This window comes from Pomacea canaliculata, linkage group LG13 (genome assembly GCF_003073045.1).
Source record: "Pomacea canaliculata isolate SZHN2017 linkage group LG13, ASM307304v1, whole genome shotgun sequence".
Taxonomy (NCBI): domain Eukaryota; kingdom Metazoa; phylum Mollusca; class Gastropoda; order Architaenioglossa; family Ampullariidae; genus Pomacea; species Pomacea canaliculata.
The window spans coordinates 14004976-14022908 of NC_037602.1; the positions used below are offsets into that span (position 1 = coordinate 14004976).

At 41.8% G+C, this 17933-nt stretch overlaps 1 protein-coding gene across 1 annotated transcript in view; it reads right to left on the minus strand.

The window, feature by feature from the left end:
• The window catches only part of LOC112554462 (opioid-binding protein/cell adhesion molecule homolog), a 59225-nt gene that overhangs the window by 25708 nt on the left and 15584 nt on the right, over positions 1 to 17933 (minus strand).

Sequence of the window (17933 nt, forward strand, 5' to 3'; positions counted from 1 at the left end):
GGGATCTCCACCTGATCCCAAGCTGTCGCGAAAGAGGGGCAAGTAATCCAGCGCTGAGCTGGGATGATAGCCAATGATCATGAAGACCACTCTCGCGACTATCTGTTGGCATAAGCCTCTTTTTCACTTCTTGTCTCAGACGGCAGACATTTTTTTTCTGGCTACGTGGTTCTACACCGGAAACACTTTCTGTCATAAAATTGTCTTCCCCCCTTTCTCCATGTCTCTTCCCCCTCCCCCACCGAGTCTCTTTTAGCTGATGGACAAACAAAACATCTTGAAGGCGCAAACATAATACAAGCAGTCAAGTACACAAACACATGCTGGCATTGCCACCTTAAAGAAAAGATTTTAGAATAAGATAATATTATTGGTCTTTGATTAGTGGTGTTCGCAAAGTATAAAATAATAAATACAGACATTAAACTCGTAACCTATAATTGTTGCACTGAATGATACTAGTAAAAGTTGAGATTAATTACTAGCTTTGCGCATGCGCACAAACTGACTCCCTGACATAAAAGTAAGTTACTATTTGTTGGCGAAAATTTCTCTCTTTTCAGGACACTTTCCTCAAATCTCGGCTTATCGACGCTGCAGTGGATGTCACGCGCGGCAAGCCATTGTATAGCCATTCTCGTGACATATTTTAAAAGAAATATTGCGACAAGCATCGATCCCGCTTCGTCGAAAATCCCAAGAACCCCGACGCCGTGTCGAAAGGTTACTCTGTTGCCGCTGCATGAGGTCTGGTACTTCCACAGTCGCACAGAAGGAGAGAAGCTTTGGCACTGAGTGATTTAGTGGCAGTGCAGACACCACGTGAGGTTGATGGCGGCCAGGTGAACTCGAGACAAGCGGTAATTAACTGCTTTCACGCCGCCATTTTGGTTTCTCTCGCAAATCTTGACTTAACACTCTACCGACTGTCTTCTACTGCCTTCCTGCATGTGTCCAAATCTCTGCCTCAAAAAGCTCGATAAAATAGAAACAAATCGTCATCGAGCTTGTGATTTAAAAAAGGAAAATTAATGGGTGGCTTCGTCAGTTGCTATGGCAACGTCTGTTCAAAGGCTTTCAAGCCTTGGGAACATCTGGGTGAAAAGCCTTCATCCGCAGAGTGTTTAAAATTGCTGAGTTGTAATGTACGAATTAATGGTTGGAGAGAAAGCTTACTTTTCAGTAGAGTCTCTTCTTAGGCATAAAAAAATTTAGACAGAAAAAAGATGAAGATGATGACGACAACGACGACGACGATGATGATGATGATGCACAGCTTTTGATTAAGGGTCACAAAACTGCCGAATCAAATGTCATTATATGGATGCTACAGAAACATTGACAGCACTCGGTAATGTTCAAGAGCTTTTTGAATGACAGAATATTTAACATATTTAAATAAAAACATTATCTGTCTTGACACAGAAGTCTATCTATCTATACTGTGAATGGTTGTCAGAAAAAAACAGATGCTGGCTGTGATGCAGGCAACAATTTCCGGAGAGACGATCGGGTTACTCAAGAGGTCAAGAGGAGTCTCGGTTTCTTTTTTTATTGACATTCACGAAAGACAATTTGCATTCCTGACACAGGGAGGCATGCAACATGAAGAGGATTACCAGCGGAACGTGTGCTTGTTCTTACTGTCTTGTACACGAATATCTTACACAATGAGACAACGCTGAGACATGCAGTTCTTGGCCGAGACAAATGGAGTTTGTTTAATTAATATTATTTGTAACAACTCTGAGTAGTTATTATATGCAGAGAATGTACAGAAGTGATATCAAGAATTGCTCTCGTAGAGATTTTGTTAGCGGAGTTGTCTTTCCTTCTACAGAAACCGGTAGTGACGTCAACGGGTCGCTATCACAGAAGCTGTAGCTGACTTTCCGGCACTGTATACATACTCTAACACACACACTTCTAGCTCAATAGGTCACATGGATCAGGAATTTACAGTGAATACAGACCAAGGTATCCCCCAGACAGTTGGCTGGACACCAATCAATGGATAAAGAACTCGTCACGTGACTAAGCTAGCTGCAACAACTCAAAATTGGAAGCGTGACACAAATATGAGATACGTGGTGCGCCTCGACCTTTCACCACTCTCATTTTCAAATCGAATTATATTTTATAAAAACACGTCTTAAAGTTGCTGTCAATGCGTTATACGATAAGAGGTTTATCTCTGGCAAGTTATCTTATTTCTAATTTATTAGACAAGGAGCTGTAATCGGCATAAAATTCCACTTGGATAGGTTAGAAAAACATTTTCTTCATCACTGGATAATTTGTTTGAGTCAGTCAGCACATCAGAAGCAGACAAGCAAACAAACAAGAATAAAAGTGTTGGAAGCTGGATGATGGATTGAAATTAGAAGGGATCTAAAAATATGATAAAGACGGAAATAAGACTAATTAGCTACAGCTATATTATTACTAATTTATTCTACTGAAATATTCTATTATTTATAGCACAGATCCCATCAATGCCAGATTCATGGACCGATATTATCCACACATTGTGCTGCTCAAAGATAAGAGGGAGGAAAACTCGAAAATCATTTTAAAATATTGTTCAAACCATTCACTCAGTGGACTGTCCAAGTCTAGTATCGGTATTTTTTCTGCACTGCGAATAAATAAGCGGAAAGTTACCATCACTGAGATAGTCAGAGATGAAGGATGGAGGTTGTACAAATCAGTGACCTGGAACTAATGACTAAACCCTCGCTGGTGCCGCCTGAACCCAACATCCGCCATTTGACTGACGACTGACAGACGATGCTGCCTCAGTCCCACCTGCTGCTGTATCATTGTATTGTCCAGAAACTTCCATGTCTCTGTTTTTGTTTGTCTGTTTGTTTGTTTCAGCTGATTTAGTTTTGGATTTCAGGAAGCTGTCTTACAGAACGGTCGCAGGAGTTATCCAGCAGTTTGAGTGAGATCCGGACACAGACGAGAGTTCACGCTGACTGCCACAAGACCTGTGACTAACTGCTAGCTACAGTCAGACAGGGTCTGACCCCTACCTTAAATACGATTCATTGTTTGTGGGATGTAAAACTACTCCCTGTCACACAGCAGTGAGTCGTAGTCAGTCTGAGAACACAATTGTTTTGAAGTGAACCAAAAGATATGTCATTGGCGTATTGGAAAAATATTTTTTTTAAACCTCAACTCATCTAAGAAACCCTTAATAACACACATCATTAAAAATTAGTGGGCTTTCTCTTCTGAACCTCTTCTTCATAAATGTGCCTTTTTAAAAAAATATCATTCATGAATCTGCTTGCTCTCTACATCTTTACTTTGCAAATTAGTTTTCAAGAATGTGTTCGTCAAGTTCGAGGTTTTCTATATTATCTTCCCTCACCATGATATAGCCTTAGTTGCTGGCTCGTAGTAAAACACAACCGACCACAGTATCTTAAGAATAAAACCTAAAAAGATTAGCAATAAACACATAGGGCTTAGGAATGTCTGTGACTAGCGATATGCTTATCAGATGGCTTCATGAGCATGTTAAATATCTATATACGCCTGTGAAATAAAGGAGATTGTTTGAAACACAAGTCACGTCTGATACATGGAGCGCCTTCAGGAAAGATAATGGCGGGGACACGTGGGATTTAACGATAAGCTCCCCTGATGGTAGCAGTTTGAAAGAAACACATGACCAAGCCATGTGAACATATGTCTTGATGAACGATCCTGGCTTTAGCAGGTCCTGGCTGGGACCTGGCAAACATGAAGTCTGGAAACATGATGTATGTCTCGCAACTCACGAACATGATGTCTCGAAACATACAAACTCAAATGCTCAGACAGTGAAGAAGCCGTCAGAGAGGTGTAGGTCCTTCCTTCATCTCACTTGCAGCATTAAAAGTGTGTAGAAATGTTTAAACTAGACTTCCCCCTGTACGACTGAAATGGAATGAAACTCGTGCAGGCCGATCAAGAAGAATACCGATGAAGTGCAATAAAGATGAAACACATGATTCTGTCAACACGGGAGCTCTCACACTTTGTGCTTCTGCTTTGTGTTGACTTTCTGGACCTGAGTTAAGGCAATGTGGTTTACTGTGATTGTGTGTACTTATTTGTTTGTGTACATGTGTGTACATGGTCATACAGTGAGACCATCTCAATGCTTGCTTTTGTAGCAGCTGTTTAAGAACCTTTTTGGAAGAGTTGAGACAACTGGCCATTTTGCCTCACCCATCCGCCTTTCATCAAGAGACTTGTACTTCACACTTCGCACGTTTCTTAAATACATTTAATATCTTACATTCAGAAAGCTTTTTGCTAAGAGTACAAAGCAGTGTCTCCTGCAAAAAATAAAATAAAATAAAACAAAAAAATTAAAATGAAGCATGATCAGTTTGTAATTTTGAAACAGACTACAATAAAAAAAAACCTGCAAATTCCAAAAGAATAAAGACTCCAAAATGGAGTGCATCTTTACGGCATTAGAGTTTCTTTCTTCCAACAATTATACCTTTTTTTTGCCGGAAAGCAAAATGTTCTTCTGCTAAATTTTCTTACGAATTAACATTTACAAAAATGTAACGACACATCTGATTAAGAATCAAAGTGTACTAAGTGTTTGCGAAAAGTGTCTTGTATTAGTGTCAGGCTTTCTTGGTGAGGTGTCGGCTCCGTGTCAGACATTTTGTTGTGGAGGGCGCTGTAAAAATTGTGTAAAAACAGAGAAGTTAAAACGCGCGTGCATGTGTGTTTGTGTGTGTGTGTGTCTGTGTGCGCGCGCGTATTACGGAAGAAGTGAGCCCATAGAGCACTGAGAAATATATGCATATGCCTGGTTTTGGTGGATGTGTGTGTGTGTACGTCCGCGCGAACTATTATGTGAAATAAAACTAAAAACAGAAACATGTGGTCAGTAAGGCGAGGATAAATCAGTTTTCAGTTTGTTTTTGCCCTGTTGACGACGAGACGACTCTAGACGTACAGCTGCTGATAATTTATCGTTGAACGAAATATAAGATCTGTTGTATAGTATTAAATTATCTGATTTCGTTGTTGTGGATGTCTCCTAACCATTTCTGCTTTGTGTCTAGGAATGGCTCCGAGCCCCGTCGACGAGATCAAATAACCTTTCTTCACTTTACAAACGACGATCGCAGACAGAAAACAACCGATGTTTACTCCCGTGCTACAGGGTGCAGTTCACAATTTTTATCAGATCAAGTGATCCGTCTTAGCTGCCTCCAATTTCAATTAAACATTTTGATAGCAGTCTTACAAAGGCAAGGAAGACTTCAAGGGACTTAAAAGTGTCAGAAGTTTACGACCAGGACACCTGCATCCCATAGCACCTATGTCATGGATGATAACAGCAAGGAGCCTGCTTCTCCACCCTGACTTGCAAGCCCCTACGCTGCATGTGTAACAGTTCCACCCAGCAGCCCAGTGTGCCCGAGTAGTCTGTGGTGATGTTGGAACAGAACATCACATTCTGACACCCACTTCAGCCTTCTGCCTCACTTTACGACCAGTCTTGCCGGCAAATTTGATAGACGTATTAACCCGCTCACTGTACTGTGAAGACCCCAACACTCTAGGGGCTGACCCCTTAATGAAGAGCATGCGCGATTCACCAGTCTCACAATTTTCTTTCCTTTTGTTTCAGCGAGGAAGAGATAATACAAAAAGGGGAAAGATGAGAAAGAAAGGAGAAGAATTAAAAAAGAAATTGAGAGAGAAGAGGAAGCATCAAGACTGGTGTATTCCCGCTGGTGAAGGTTGAAGCAACCAAGCTGAATTCTACTCTTCAGTCTTAGAGCTGGAGATTGAATAAATGTCAGAAATATTCTACAACCTCATTGAGAAGGTCAAGTAAAAGCCTAAAACTCTTTAAATGTGAATTTCTTTAATGGTGTTTTTCTTCTCATTAAAAAACATAAAATATGTGATCTTAATTACCTTCAACTTTAATATTCAAGACTATTTGTTGACACAGTGGTGTGTCTCAAAAATGTAGTTCATGGTGATCAGGTTGGTTAAAACAGGGTGATTTCTTAGCTGTATAATTAATAACATAAACTTAATTAATATTTATATGAATAATGTGGTTAAAAGTCTATCCAACAACTGTAGTTACTATGGTAAAAGAAATGAAATAGATGAGATAGAACAAAAAAGCAAATAGCTATGATCTCAAAAAGCAAAAAAAAATATTACTCATGGGTGAAGCTTTGATGAGTGACAGAATCGAAAGATAGACTGACACAGATTGACACAGACACAGAGACATGGTGTTCAAGACCTCAGTGAGATGGCAGTCACAGAACTGTGAAAAGAGCAGAACATTCTTCTTCCTCAGAATAGTTCATCATTGACCGCAAGCTGTGTTCACTTTGCTTTCAGTGCGTACGTACGTGTGTGTGCGTGCGCGCTTACACAAAATAAAGTAACATTAAGAGTACATTTATGCTTCCCTGGCGATATTCCTAGAGTTATTCCTAGAGCTACAGCCCATCAATGTCTACCAGCAAAGACCCTTCCACACCTCTGCTCGTCCTGCTTCTCGTGAGTACTTTATCTACCCCAGACTCGGCCAGCCGCACGTAGCGTGTAAATGAGGTTTGAGTACACAAGAGTCACGGCCTGTGCTCGTCAGGTCGGCCTGCTGGGCTGTCCCCCTGTCATCTCATGTTGTCCCAGCTCTGCTGCCCTTTGCGGGTTGCACGTGCTGCGGCCCTGGCCTGGCGTCTGCACGTGCGACACCGCGGCGCCGAGTCGTGCTCCGACTGATGATGAGCGGCTTGCGACTCCGTAACCGCCACTGGGCTTATATCCGTAAACCACGGTGTAATTTCACATACAGAAAGGCTAATGATGTTGGTTTCGCTCATTTGCCGGGGCCGTCTTGTCTTGCCCCAAAGTTCCCCATCCTCCAGACCCCCATCATCCCTTACAGACACTGCAGTCCGTGCTGGGAAAGAGGCTGGAAGTTCTCAACACCGACATAGTCACACTATAGCCTTAGCTAACACTTCTGTCACTGAACTAGGAGTCAGTCAAGGAGAAATGCGGTTTAAATAAATCGAGGCCAAGTCGATTGTGTACCGATCTTCCATCTTTAGCCATTCTTCTCATTGTCAACATGTAGTGCATTTTCATTTCTTTAGATATAATGGAGTTGAGCCTAATGCATGAAACTATTTCTCTAGAGCTCAGTAAATAATCTAACGTTTCCCAAAACCAATATTTTTTGAAATTTAGAGAATAAAACACACGATTGATCACCGAATAACGATAGCCCTCATCAACGATTGGTTCCCACTTTTGACGACACAACATTCTTCATGTTCATTTGTGTTGTGATTGTTTTGTTTTTTGTTTTTTGTTGTTTTTATTAATTTATTTATTTATTTTGTTTTGTTTTGTTTTTGCACAGTGATGTTTACATGGGTTCCCAGTCACTTAATCCCCAGACACTTCATCCCCAACGCTTCATCCTTAAAATGAAATTTTAACTATAAAAATTATGAAGCCGGCGAAAAATTTAACTGAAATTCAAATAATTATCTTCATATAAACATCACAATAAGTTTTACAATTAAAATAAGTATTGAAACACATTAATAATATTCAAATCATGCTATTAACTTCAACGTCATTTGAACCTCTACAACATTAGTTAAAGTATTTTAATTGTAAAAGTTATTGTGATGTTTATATGAAGATAATTATTTGAATTTCAATTAAATTTTTCGCCGGCTTCATAATTTTTATAGTTAAAATTTCATTTTAAGGATGAAGCGTTGGGGATGAAGTGTCTGGGGATGAAGTGTCTGGACACCGTTTACATGCATGTATCTGGCAAAAGAAAATGCTCTGGTAGATCAGCGAAGCCAATGGCAGCATATACACAGCAGCCATAGTGTGAGGTGTCGTCACATCTGTCCTGTCACATGACTCACGTCATGCAACATCTACACGTGCTTGCTGCGAGGATGGGCCGAGAACTGATCCACCTTAAGTATAATTCATTCGTTTCAGCCAAACATGACAGCTCGCCCCCAAAATACTTCATAAATCTGGCTTCCCTCTCGCCCCCCGATCGTTAAAACTGCCGTAAACTTGCAAGAGGAAAAATGTCGAATTACATTTAAAAAAAAAAAAACAGCAAAGTGAAGAAACTAAAGAGGTGAATTGCAAAGGTCATTAAGCCTTTGGCACGAGTCGAGCTGTGAAGATGGATCTTGTGTGACGCAGGGCAATCAACCAGAGACTGCAGACGAATTTTCAATACATAATGAAGGTGTAAATGTAAAAAACGAAGATAGCATAATAGACGAACATTGCAAAGTTCATCTAATTGAACAAAAAGCAGAATATAATTTTAGTGGACATGTGATTCTTGCCAACATATGTCACGTGTGTAACACACGTAAGAATAGAATTATCTGATGTGTGTGTGAGAGAGAGAGGTAAGTGTAGGTAAATGACTGCTGTTGTGAGTGGTCACACAGTCGAATATATTTCTCTCTCGTTTAAAAAAAAAAAACATTTACTGCAGACTGATTAATCGACCACTGATCTCAAAAAGGAAAAAAAATCAAATTAAAAAGATAGCGGGAAATAAATAAAGAAAAAACAAGCAAGAAAGATAATTTAATATCGCAATGCTATCTGTGAAGCATTGATATCACAGCACAAGACAAGCCATGATGTACTTGGACTTTAAGGTCTTTACTATCAGTGTTTTCATTCTGCCACTCACGAGGACTATGCACGTGCATTGCACAGCTCAGTACACGCAGGAAGCGTGAATAAGAAACGAGCACGATATCAGAAAATTAAAGAAAAATTTGGCCTTCTTAACATTAGTCACTGTTGTTTAAATGATTGCTGGGTGAGTGTTGGTCGTGGTCACTGCTTCGTGTTTCTTATCATGCGCACACAAACGGAAAAACACTCACACACAAATATTCAAGGAATATCTACCAAAATAAAAACAGTGCATTCCGATTTCTGACCACAAATTCGTTTCAAACTGAGTTGCCAAGCTCACATCCAAGGTCCAAAACAATATTTAAGCTAAGTACTCCTGTCTGTAACTGTGAGTGAATACTGTTCACCCTAATTAACCAAGATTGTAACATAGAAGTCTCTTCACTCTAACCAAGCCTGCAAGTGAACGGTAGATCGGCAAGAACCAGTACGAGGCTACAGGTGCAGGACACTCTCTGGAAGACACGAGAACATCTTGGTCAGTGCTGGCTAGTTAAAGAACCCTTCCAATATGTCACTTATGTCCACTTCACACATCTCGGGAAAAAAAGAACTACTTTAGCCACGAAAAAGTTCTCAATCAAAATTAGAAACGGAGAATACAGGGCAGGTGGTCAGGTTCAGTGTGGGAGTGGAGCACTGCGTGAAGTGTCAGCCAGTGTGAACAAATTGTTCCTGTATACCTCCCTCATGTACTCACTATTACACTATCATGAGTTACCTGCGTGCATGTCTGTTTGTGTGAATGTATGCTTATTTGTATGCCACTGATGAAGCTGGAGGTGCATAGGCTAAGACAGGGTCAACGGTTAATTTCCTCCGAATCGCTATTGCGCTGGAATCAGCACATAATACATTTTAAGTTCGTCAGCTTGTTTACAGCATTTTCTCTGGCAAAGAAAAAAAAAAATAAACACACAAAGAAGCAAACGAAATGAAGCAGCCCTCACCCACCCCCAATTCCAAGGCTTTGAGCTACCCCAGTCGCAAGAGACTGAACTCTTTTGCGTGGAGGAACAAACTTGACAGCATCTGCTTTACATTGGTATACCAAGGCAAAAATAAAACTACTCTCGCTTGCTTTACATGGAATGCAGGACTCAAACAATCAGCTTCACTCTTGTGCCAGAAAGCAGAGACGGACCTCCGCTCGTCTGACCCAGGAAATTGAAAAAGAGACAGTTTGCAAAAAATAAAATAAAATAAAAAACGGCAGACGAACGGTCTGCGTGACATCACCCGCTCTCCATCCCACCCACCCACTGCTACCCCACGATTTATGGTTCGAACCTCGCCAGGCTGAAATACAGACGTCCTTTACACCCCACCTTCCTCCTTCCTCCCCCGTTCATCTGAAAGACGACGCCCTCCATCCCCCTGCCGGTCAGTCACCCGACACACCAGCATGTCCTGCACCACAGCAGATCAATGGCTGGAAATTAATACCGCGCTGTCCGGCAACAGCCATCGCGGAAGGAAAGGACAGAGGAAGACGGGATGAAAGTTGTAGTGGTGGTGGTGGAGAAGGGAATGCTGTTGTAGTAGTAGTATAAAGATTAGCGCGTGGTAGAGGACCGGACTAATAACGGGTGGACGCGGCAAGGGAGATAATCCCTGGCTAAAGTTTCCTCCCTTTAACGCCAACCTGGTGATGACTGTGTTGGTCCGTGGTGGTCCGTTGTTATCGCTGCTTTAGAAACAAGATATTTGTTAAACAGGGGTTTACTGACTGATGGACAAGTGTGTGAGGGATATGACAGGGTGTCAGCACCCGGATGACGGTGCAGGGGACAAATGCGCACGAATTTGAGAACTTGCAAGCAAGAGACTTGTCAGGATGCAAATATTGCGACACTCCAGAAAGACAGGGAAGCTGCACAGTCTGTGTGTATGTGTGTCTGTGTGTGAGAGTGTGGATGTGAAGACGGGTAACTGGTTAAGTGTTTGAGTGTGCGTGCGTGCTTTCCGTTACAGGCAGAGTGCGTGCGTGCTTCACACCAGTCAGACCCAAGGAAAACTGAGAGTTTGGCAGATGCCGGCTGGTGATGAGGCTACACACGGCTTTCAGCCTGTCACGTGTGCACTGGCGGTGCATACAGAAGATTGACTTGTTTCCAGCACCAGTCGCACCCAAACTCTGGGCCTGGTGCCAGTCACGTGACGCGGGCACCAAACAACACTGATCTCGTCTTGCTGGTCAGACACAGTCCTTGTTCACATTCATCCAAGAAGATCGAATTTGTGGATGAAAAGTCGGGTTATGTCGAGATAAATGTTATACTGGTAAAAGCATTTTTATAGATTCGTTTATCTCACTTCATTTTTCGAACCTAGAAAAATCTACACAGCTCGTTTAATATATATATTAAAAAAAGGAAACTAATCACAAAAGTAATAATGACACTGCAAACATGAAAGCTTTGGTATATGTATTGAGTTTTCGTAACGACTAAATTTACTGTGTTGACTACAATAGCTGAGCAGAAGGAACAAGTAGACGAAACTCGAAAACAGTTGATACAAACACAAGGAGGAGGAGGAGGAGGAGGAGGAGGAGGAGGAGGATAATGGGGATTATCAAGCAAGGACACGGGTCTGGTTCGTATCTTTAGTCTTTAAAGTAGCAACCTTTTGCAAAAAAAAAACAAACAAACAAACAAACAAACAAACAAACAAACAAACAAACAAACCAGAAATACAATGTTAACTTTAATCTTCTTAAAAGTTATCCAATCCCATAAAGTCTGGTAAATAAATTCGTTTGTTTGTTATGTCAAACACAATGAGAAAATTTTAATTAAAGTGCAGAAACTTAATATATTTTTAAACAGTTTAATAAAATCTGCATCTATCATATAAACTGAAAGCCAAGTCGTCCCCCTGCTTTAATTTCTTGCAAAGGATGCCCCTCCCATCTCTCCCCCCCGCTGGACGCAGGTTTGTTGGAATCAATGTTCCAGCATTGATCTCAGCCTGCGCTTCTCGGCGAGATGTCAGGCCGCTTGCTTTATGCAGACCCTCCACAGACCTTTACACGTCAGGGTGGTCAGGTTGGCAACAAGTCCTTCACCCACACGGACTTCCGGTCCTGAGTGACGTGTGTGTCCTGCGCACTGCGCATGGTTTGAGGTTTGGTAACTTGTCAGACAGGACCTGCGATGCATCTTGGGACACTGTACACTGTCGGTCATCGTCCTCGCAGATTGACAGGCCGTACGTCGGGTGGGTCCGACAGGCAGACAGACGACAAAGAGCAAAGTCTGCCGCACGAGCAGTCTTGTGACATCACAGGGGGGTGCCAACCGTGACGTCTCGGTCGATGATGTCATGACACCAGGAGCGATCTTTGTTGACTCGCGTTTGTCATATTGTTTTTAAACCCTCGTTGAGTTTTTATTCTCCGGTTTGATCTCGTGTCTGATGTAGAAATCGGCCCACTTTTGTTTGAAGATAGCTGCACGGGATGGGAGGGAGGGGATAGGGGCAACTGAGTTTGAAATAAAGTCATTTAGAGACTCCTTAAAGTCTGCTGAGAAGTGTGGAAGATAATGACTAAAGTCTACCCGGTCTTACTAATCTATTGAACTTGCCATCCACCTTCTATAAATGTTGCTTCAGACTTAATCATCTGATGTTTTCGATTTGTGAGTGTGTATCATTAACATTCATTCGAAAATCTGCCAACAGCAGGAGGATTCACTAAAATGATAATTTGTAGGACGTTTGTCTCGGGTGTTTTACTTTGAGCCAGAATTTAATCCTATTTTAGGGGAAAGGATACAGACCTATAAACAAAAGCCATGTGCTAAAAAAGAACAGCGTGCCCGAGACGAGATCTGAACACAAGACAGTCAGTCCTCAATGTCTTGGTGACAGGTGCTAACCATTGTGCCATCGGACCTCCCTGGACCGACCGGACATTTGTCTCGATCTCAGTCGCTAGTGACCTCAGTTTCTCCGCATGTTAAAGTATGTATGTTCTTTTATCATATTATTGTTCTCTTTCTGCATTGTATCAAAGCTCATTATCCTGACTCAACCTGCAAATGAATTTTGAGAAATAATTTATATCCTAAGCATAGCAAAAGACATTTCTAGCATTGAGCAAAGTACATAAATTGTTTACAATACTAGTGCAGCTTGGCTTTAATTTACCGGATCCACATGGCCTTTGCCCAAAGCATCACTGCAAAAATGTTTCGCTAGAAAGTGCTTTTGTAAGTTTACCATCGGAGACCTTAACACATCATTCGTTGTCAGTTACATTAATGTTCTTGCTGACAGCGAGATCGTGAACATCGATGATGTGACGCACGAAGACAGACGTTGGGCCGGAGCCGAAGCATTCAATCTTCACAATGGCGCCTCGGACACCGGCAGCAGGCTCTTCACAGAATTGCCTCCTCCTGCCCGCTCCCTCTGCTTGCCACTTCCAGATAAAGCGAGGAGGACGCCAGTGATGACACCCTGCGAGACCTGGTCACTGTCAGACACCGTCCAACGCATTCTGACACCTCGGGTTGGCAACTTCTCCGTGGCCGAATCCCTTGGTCTTGAGGAGCTGCCATTGATCCCGTGTCCTAAGACAGTTTGTAAAATGGCTGCTCACTGCCCCTGCCTCCACATCATCAGCCCTCCACCTCCCCCACGCTCCTCCAATTTAGTTTGCAGTCGATCGGATTAAATCAGCAAGTTGATACCTCGCACACTTCTTCCTTGTCCCTAGGAGTGCCTTGGGTACTTGGAGAAAATTGAAAACAGCAAGCTGGAAACACGGTGAGTGAGCCGACAATACGGGACCAGTGACGAAACAGCGGGAGGAAAACCTGATTAAACACTTCTTCTTCATCTTACTATTAACTCATGTATGTCGAGCATGTATGTATTTTGCACATTCCACGTTGTGACTGTTAATAACACAACAGAGATAACTACTTGAATCTATTATCTTCTATTTTGTAAGTTTTCTTTGACTCGTTGCTAATGGTTACCACCTCGGGTCCTGAGCGGTGGCACGTGCCATACATTCCCCTTTCAACTGTGGGCACAGCAATGGCGTCGATCACCTCACTGTGAATGAACTACAAAACCTCTTTACTTTAGGGGTGAGACAAAATATTGCAAGGAAGAAAAAGGGCAACTGAAAAGGGTCTTCCTAACCTATTGAACTTTCCATCCACCGTCAAAGAAGCTTGAATAAAATTTTATCTTCTGATACTGGCTCTGTGTGTGTGATTGTCTTTTCTGCTTGTAAACACCCTTCTCATTATTATGTACATAGTAGAGTTGTCACAAATCCAATGCCGATTTTCCTTTATTTTGTTATAGCCCATGTCTTATATAATGAGGATGTATGACAATGACTGCAAACTTTGCTGCCGATTCCACAGCAAGATGCAATCTTCAACGGCTTGCTGCACAGCACAGGTGACATGTTGAAAACGTGTCACCAGAAGAATTCACGAAAGTTTGTGTGCTCTCGCCACTTTTTTTCATTAAAAAACATATTCGAAATAGGCCGATGACTACTAATAACACCATGTAAATTGATAAATCAAACTTAATGGTAAGAAATGACACCATGAACACAAACATCATCAGTATGTGAGCAATCCTTAGATTGTAACAAAAGTAAAGTTTTTAAACATTCTGTACTTTTTATTACTTAGAAGTCAGTCACAAACGAGTTTGCTGATAAAATAAATAAAAAGTATTATTTCATTAAAAAGTTTTTGTGGAAGGCATGTCAAATACTGGCACCACTAATTGGCTCTAAGCATATAATAGCACATGATCGAGACTTTTAATTTTTTTAAAGTAGGAGAAGCAAATCCATTTAAAAGGATCTTACTGAGATGGGGAAAAAATCCACACAAAAAAAACACATTGTAAAAGAGTGACAAAGTAATTTTTTACATTTTTTTTTCTGTCACTGAAAAATGTGTCCCCGAGACGCCAGAAATCATTTGAAAAAAAAACGTTTTTACTGTGGAGAAGAGAAAAAAAAAACCACTTAAAACACACAAGGCTCGGAAAAGAGAGAATAGGACAATCTGAACGCTACCCCTACCACCACCACCGAGGTCCAGGTCAGGAGTCAAAGTTGAAGCGTCTGCATATCCTCCCGAGTTGTCACCCCCCTGTCACATGGCCTTCCACACAGAAGCCGGCGCAGCAAACTGTGGTTGACGACTAGTGTCGTACAGAAGGCAATTTCCCAATTTCATTAAACAGGCCAGGCGGCTAACAGGTAGTTTTTGTTGATTGCTCACACACTTCACCGTATGTCACGTGCCGGGGAAAGTGGTCTGAAGAGGCGGGAGAGGTTGGGGAGGGAGGAGAAGGGGAAGAGGAAGGGGAAACACTGAGCTACCAGCGCCGCTCAGACGGACAGCAACGACAACTCTCACTGTTGATCAGGTCTGTAAGCAAAAGTTATCCGCGGTTTCTGGTGATTGAGAGTGTGGAGAAACCGGCTTTTTGTGAGTGTTGATGTACACAGAGTATAAAGTGTCAGGGTGTGCATGACGAACGGTCAGACAGGGTGACAAGCACTCTCGATAACACTCAATCCTCAAACATTAAGGTGGGTGCAGTGAAAGTTTACAAGATGGAAGAAGAGAAAAGTTATCGAGTCAACTAGACAAGATGAAGGGAGCTGTGTCTTCCAAAGCAAAAGTCTTTTTAGAAACGTGAGTTAAACAAATTAATATCCCAAAAATTACTGCATAAATGTGTCTAGACACGTGCATGTCGAGCATCGACAAAGTTCCTAAAAAAAAAAAATAAAAACAAATAATAGCAAGCCAAAGAAAGTTGTAAATAGAAAACAATTGGCAATATCACCTCACATAAAATCACTTTCTTAAAGTGATTCGTTCCTTTCCTTTATTTCTGATCACTTTCTCTTTTCTCTTTCTTCCTTAAAACAATGCAGGATATAAATGACCTTTTTTCATTTGAATTTCAACTCCTTCTTCGTTTGCCAATACCCTCTCTGTCTCTCTCTCTCCCATCTCTCTCTCTCACATGAAGCTAGCTGCCGGAATAATAAAATACATTAAATGTCAAAAAAGCAAAAATCCTACTGAATTCTAAGATGACCTTTCAAGGCTCTTTCTGCTTGGACTCCAGAAAACCCAAAAGAACTCTAACCCAGAAAAGTTTGAAAAGGTTTTGTTCTTTCACCTAACTCTCCTCTCTAATGAGGAGGAACGAGAGTGGGCGAAATCTACAGACCGTAATAAATAGTTTTAGCACTGACATATTTAAATCCATAATTTAATAAATCATCGCCGAAATAAAAAAAAATCCTGGTTTTTAAACAGAGAGAAAAGAATCATAGTAAAAGAGATGAAGACCTACATTAATAATTGTTTCACTTGTTAACTTTACAGAAAACATGTCGATGGACATCGTAGTTCGTTACTTCAGGTTTATATACTTCATATTTACTTAACTTTATTTAGGTAGGTGGGGAGGATCTACTTCAATGAGAGCAAATGTGTTTTAATTTTTTTTTGGTGTGTTTCTTTTGTTTTGCATAGTAACCAGTCTGTCCTGAGAAACAATTTACTTTCCCGTATTTTGCCTGACTAATTTAATATTTGAACATTGTCGTCTTCCCGTCCACCTAGTTCCCAGAAATCCGAAATTTCGTGGTGGATAGGTTAGGATGGGAGGGTTACATTTTCACCACTTGTAGCCTCGTTTTCAATCACTTTCTAGAGAGTAACAAGTACCCCGAGCGAAGAAATTCAGCCTCCCACCTCCCAGTATGGGAAATTCCAAACAAGTGATGGGATATGTTACTCACACGTGTGCACGCACGATCTCACATACACACAGACACACAAGAAGTCTTTTGTGAACCGTCTTTTCCTTCGTTGGGGAGAGGCAAGACCAGTTGCTGCTCGGTGAGGGAGGGGTAGACGGACATTCATATGTAATGTAGGTGTATTAGCTTTTGGAATTTTGCAGGACATTCGAGTCTCAGGTGGCAGGGCCCTGCTCAGCAGAATTACCTTCACACTCCTCCCTCATTTCCCTTCTTTAATTTCCCGCTGCCTGTCCGCGGCTCCCACAACGCGCCTTGCTAAACACATTAGAAAGTCGGGCTCGGCAAATTGGACACAGGGACACATCGCCCCATTCCCTATCCCCCATCTGTGTGCGTGCGAGCTCGCCAGCGCAATATGCAGTAGTTTAGGTGTGTATATGTGTATGTGTGTATGTGTGTATGTATCCAAACGCAAGTGTTTAAGTGTATGTACGTTTGCATAATCGGGAAGGAAGTCGTTTGTGTGTGTGATCATGTGTATAGTGCACGTGCGTGCATTTATGAATACGTGTATGGATAACTGTGTAGGTATAAGTGTATGTAGGTGTGTGTGCGTGTTAGTGTGTCTGCATGCTTATGGAAGACATATGTGTGGGCGCAGGCGTCAATACCTATGTTTCTTCTCCCAGTAAACACACGCCCACATTTAACGAGCAGTGCTCTTCATGCATGTGCCAGGTACCATGGCCACGGTGTCTGTCCCACACAAGACAACCATGGAGTCCTATCAATGCTGTATTCAAGAGCTAGGTCCTGCAGCTGAGGTCATCCAGGTCACACCAGCTGCAGCAAGTAGTAAGCTAGACACTCTCATCTCCTTTCATTTCCTTGACCATCGTTAATAATTTCATATCTCTGTGTGTACTATCTTCTAATTGCCTACATAGCTCCTTCTTGTGTCTATTGTCTCCTTGTTTCATCTCTCTCTCTTTGTTTACGAAGAAGGACAAACAGTGCTGTGCAGAGTATTTTCAGCTTTTATTTTGGATTATTCTTATAAATTTAATTTTGTTTACTTATTTGTGTATATGTATACGTTTATTTCTATAATTTGTTGCATCTCTGCGGCATTTGACAGGTGGCTCTTTGGCAATGTGATTTTACCGTGAGTTTTGTTGTAATCGGACCTGACAGCCATGAAGTAGTCTTGTCTGGGCCCGACACTACGCTCGCCACGGGAGCACTTGTACAGACAGCTGAGGACAAAAGTTTTCCATCGTCTTTTTACTCTCAACAGTTCTCTCTCGCCGGCAGCCACGTGAGTCTCCGTGAAGGGAAGCTTCAAACAGCGGCGCGTGCTACCCGGGGCCATAGTCGGGTGCAC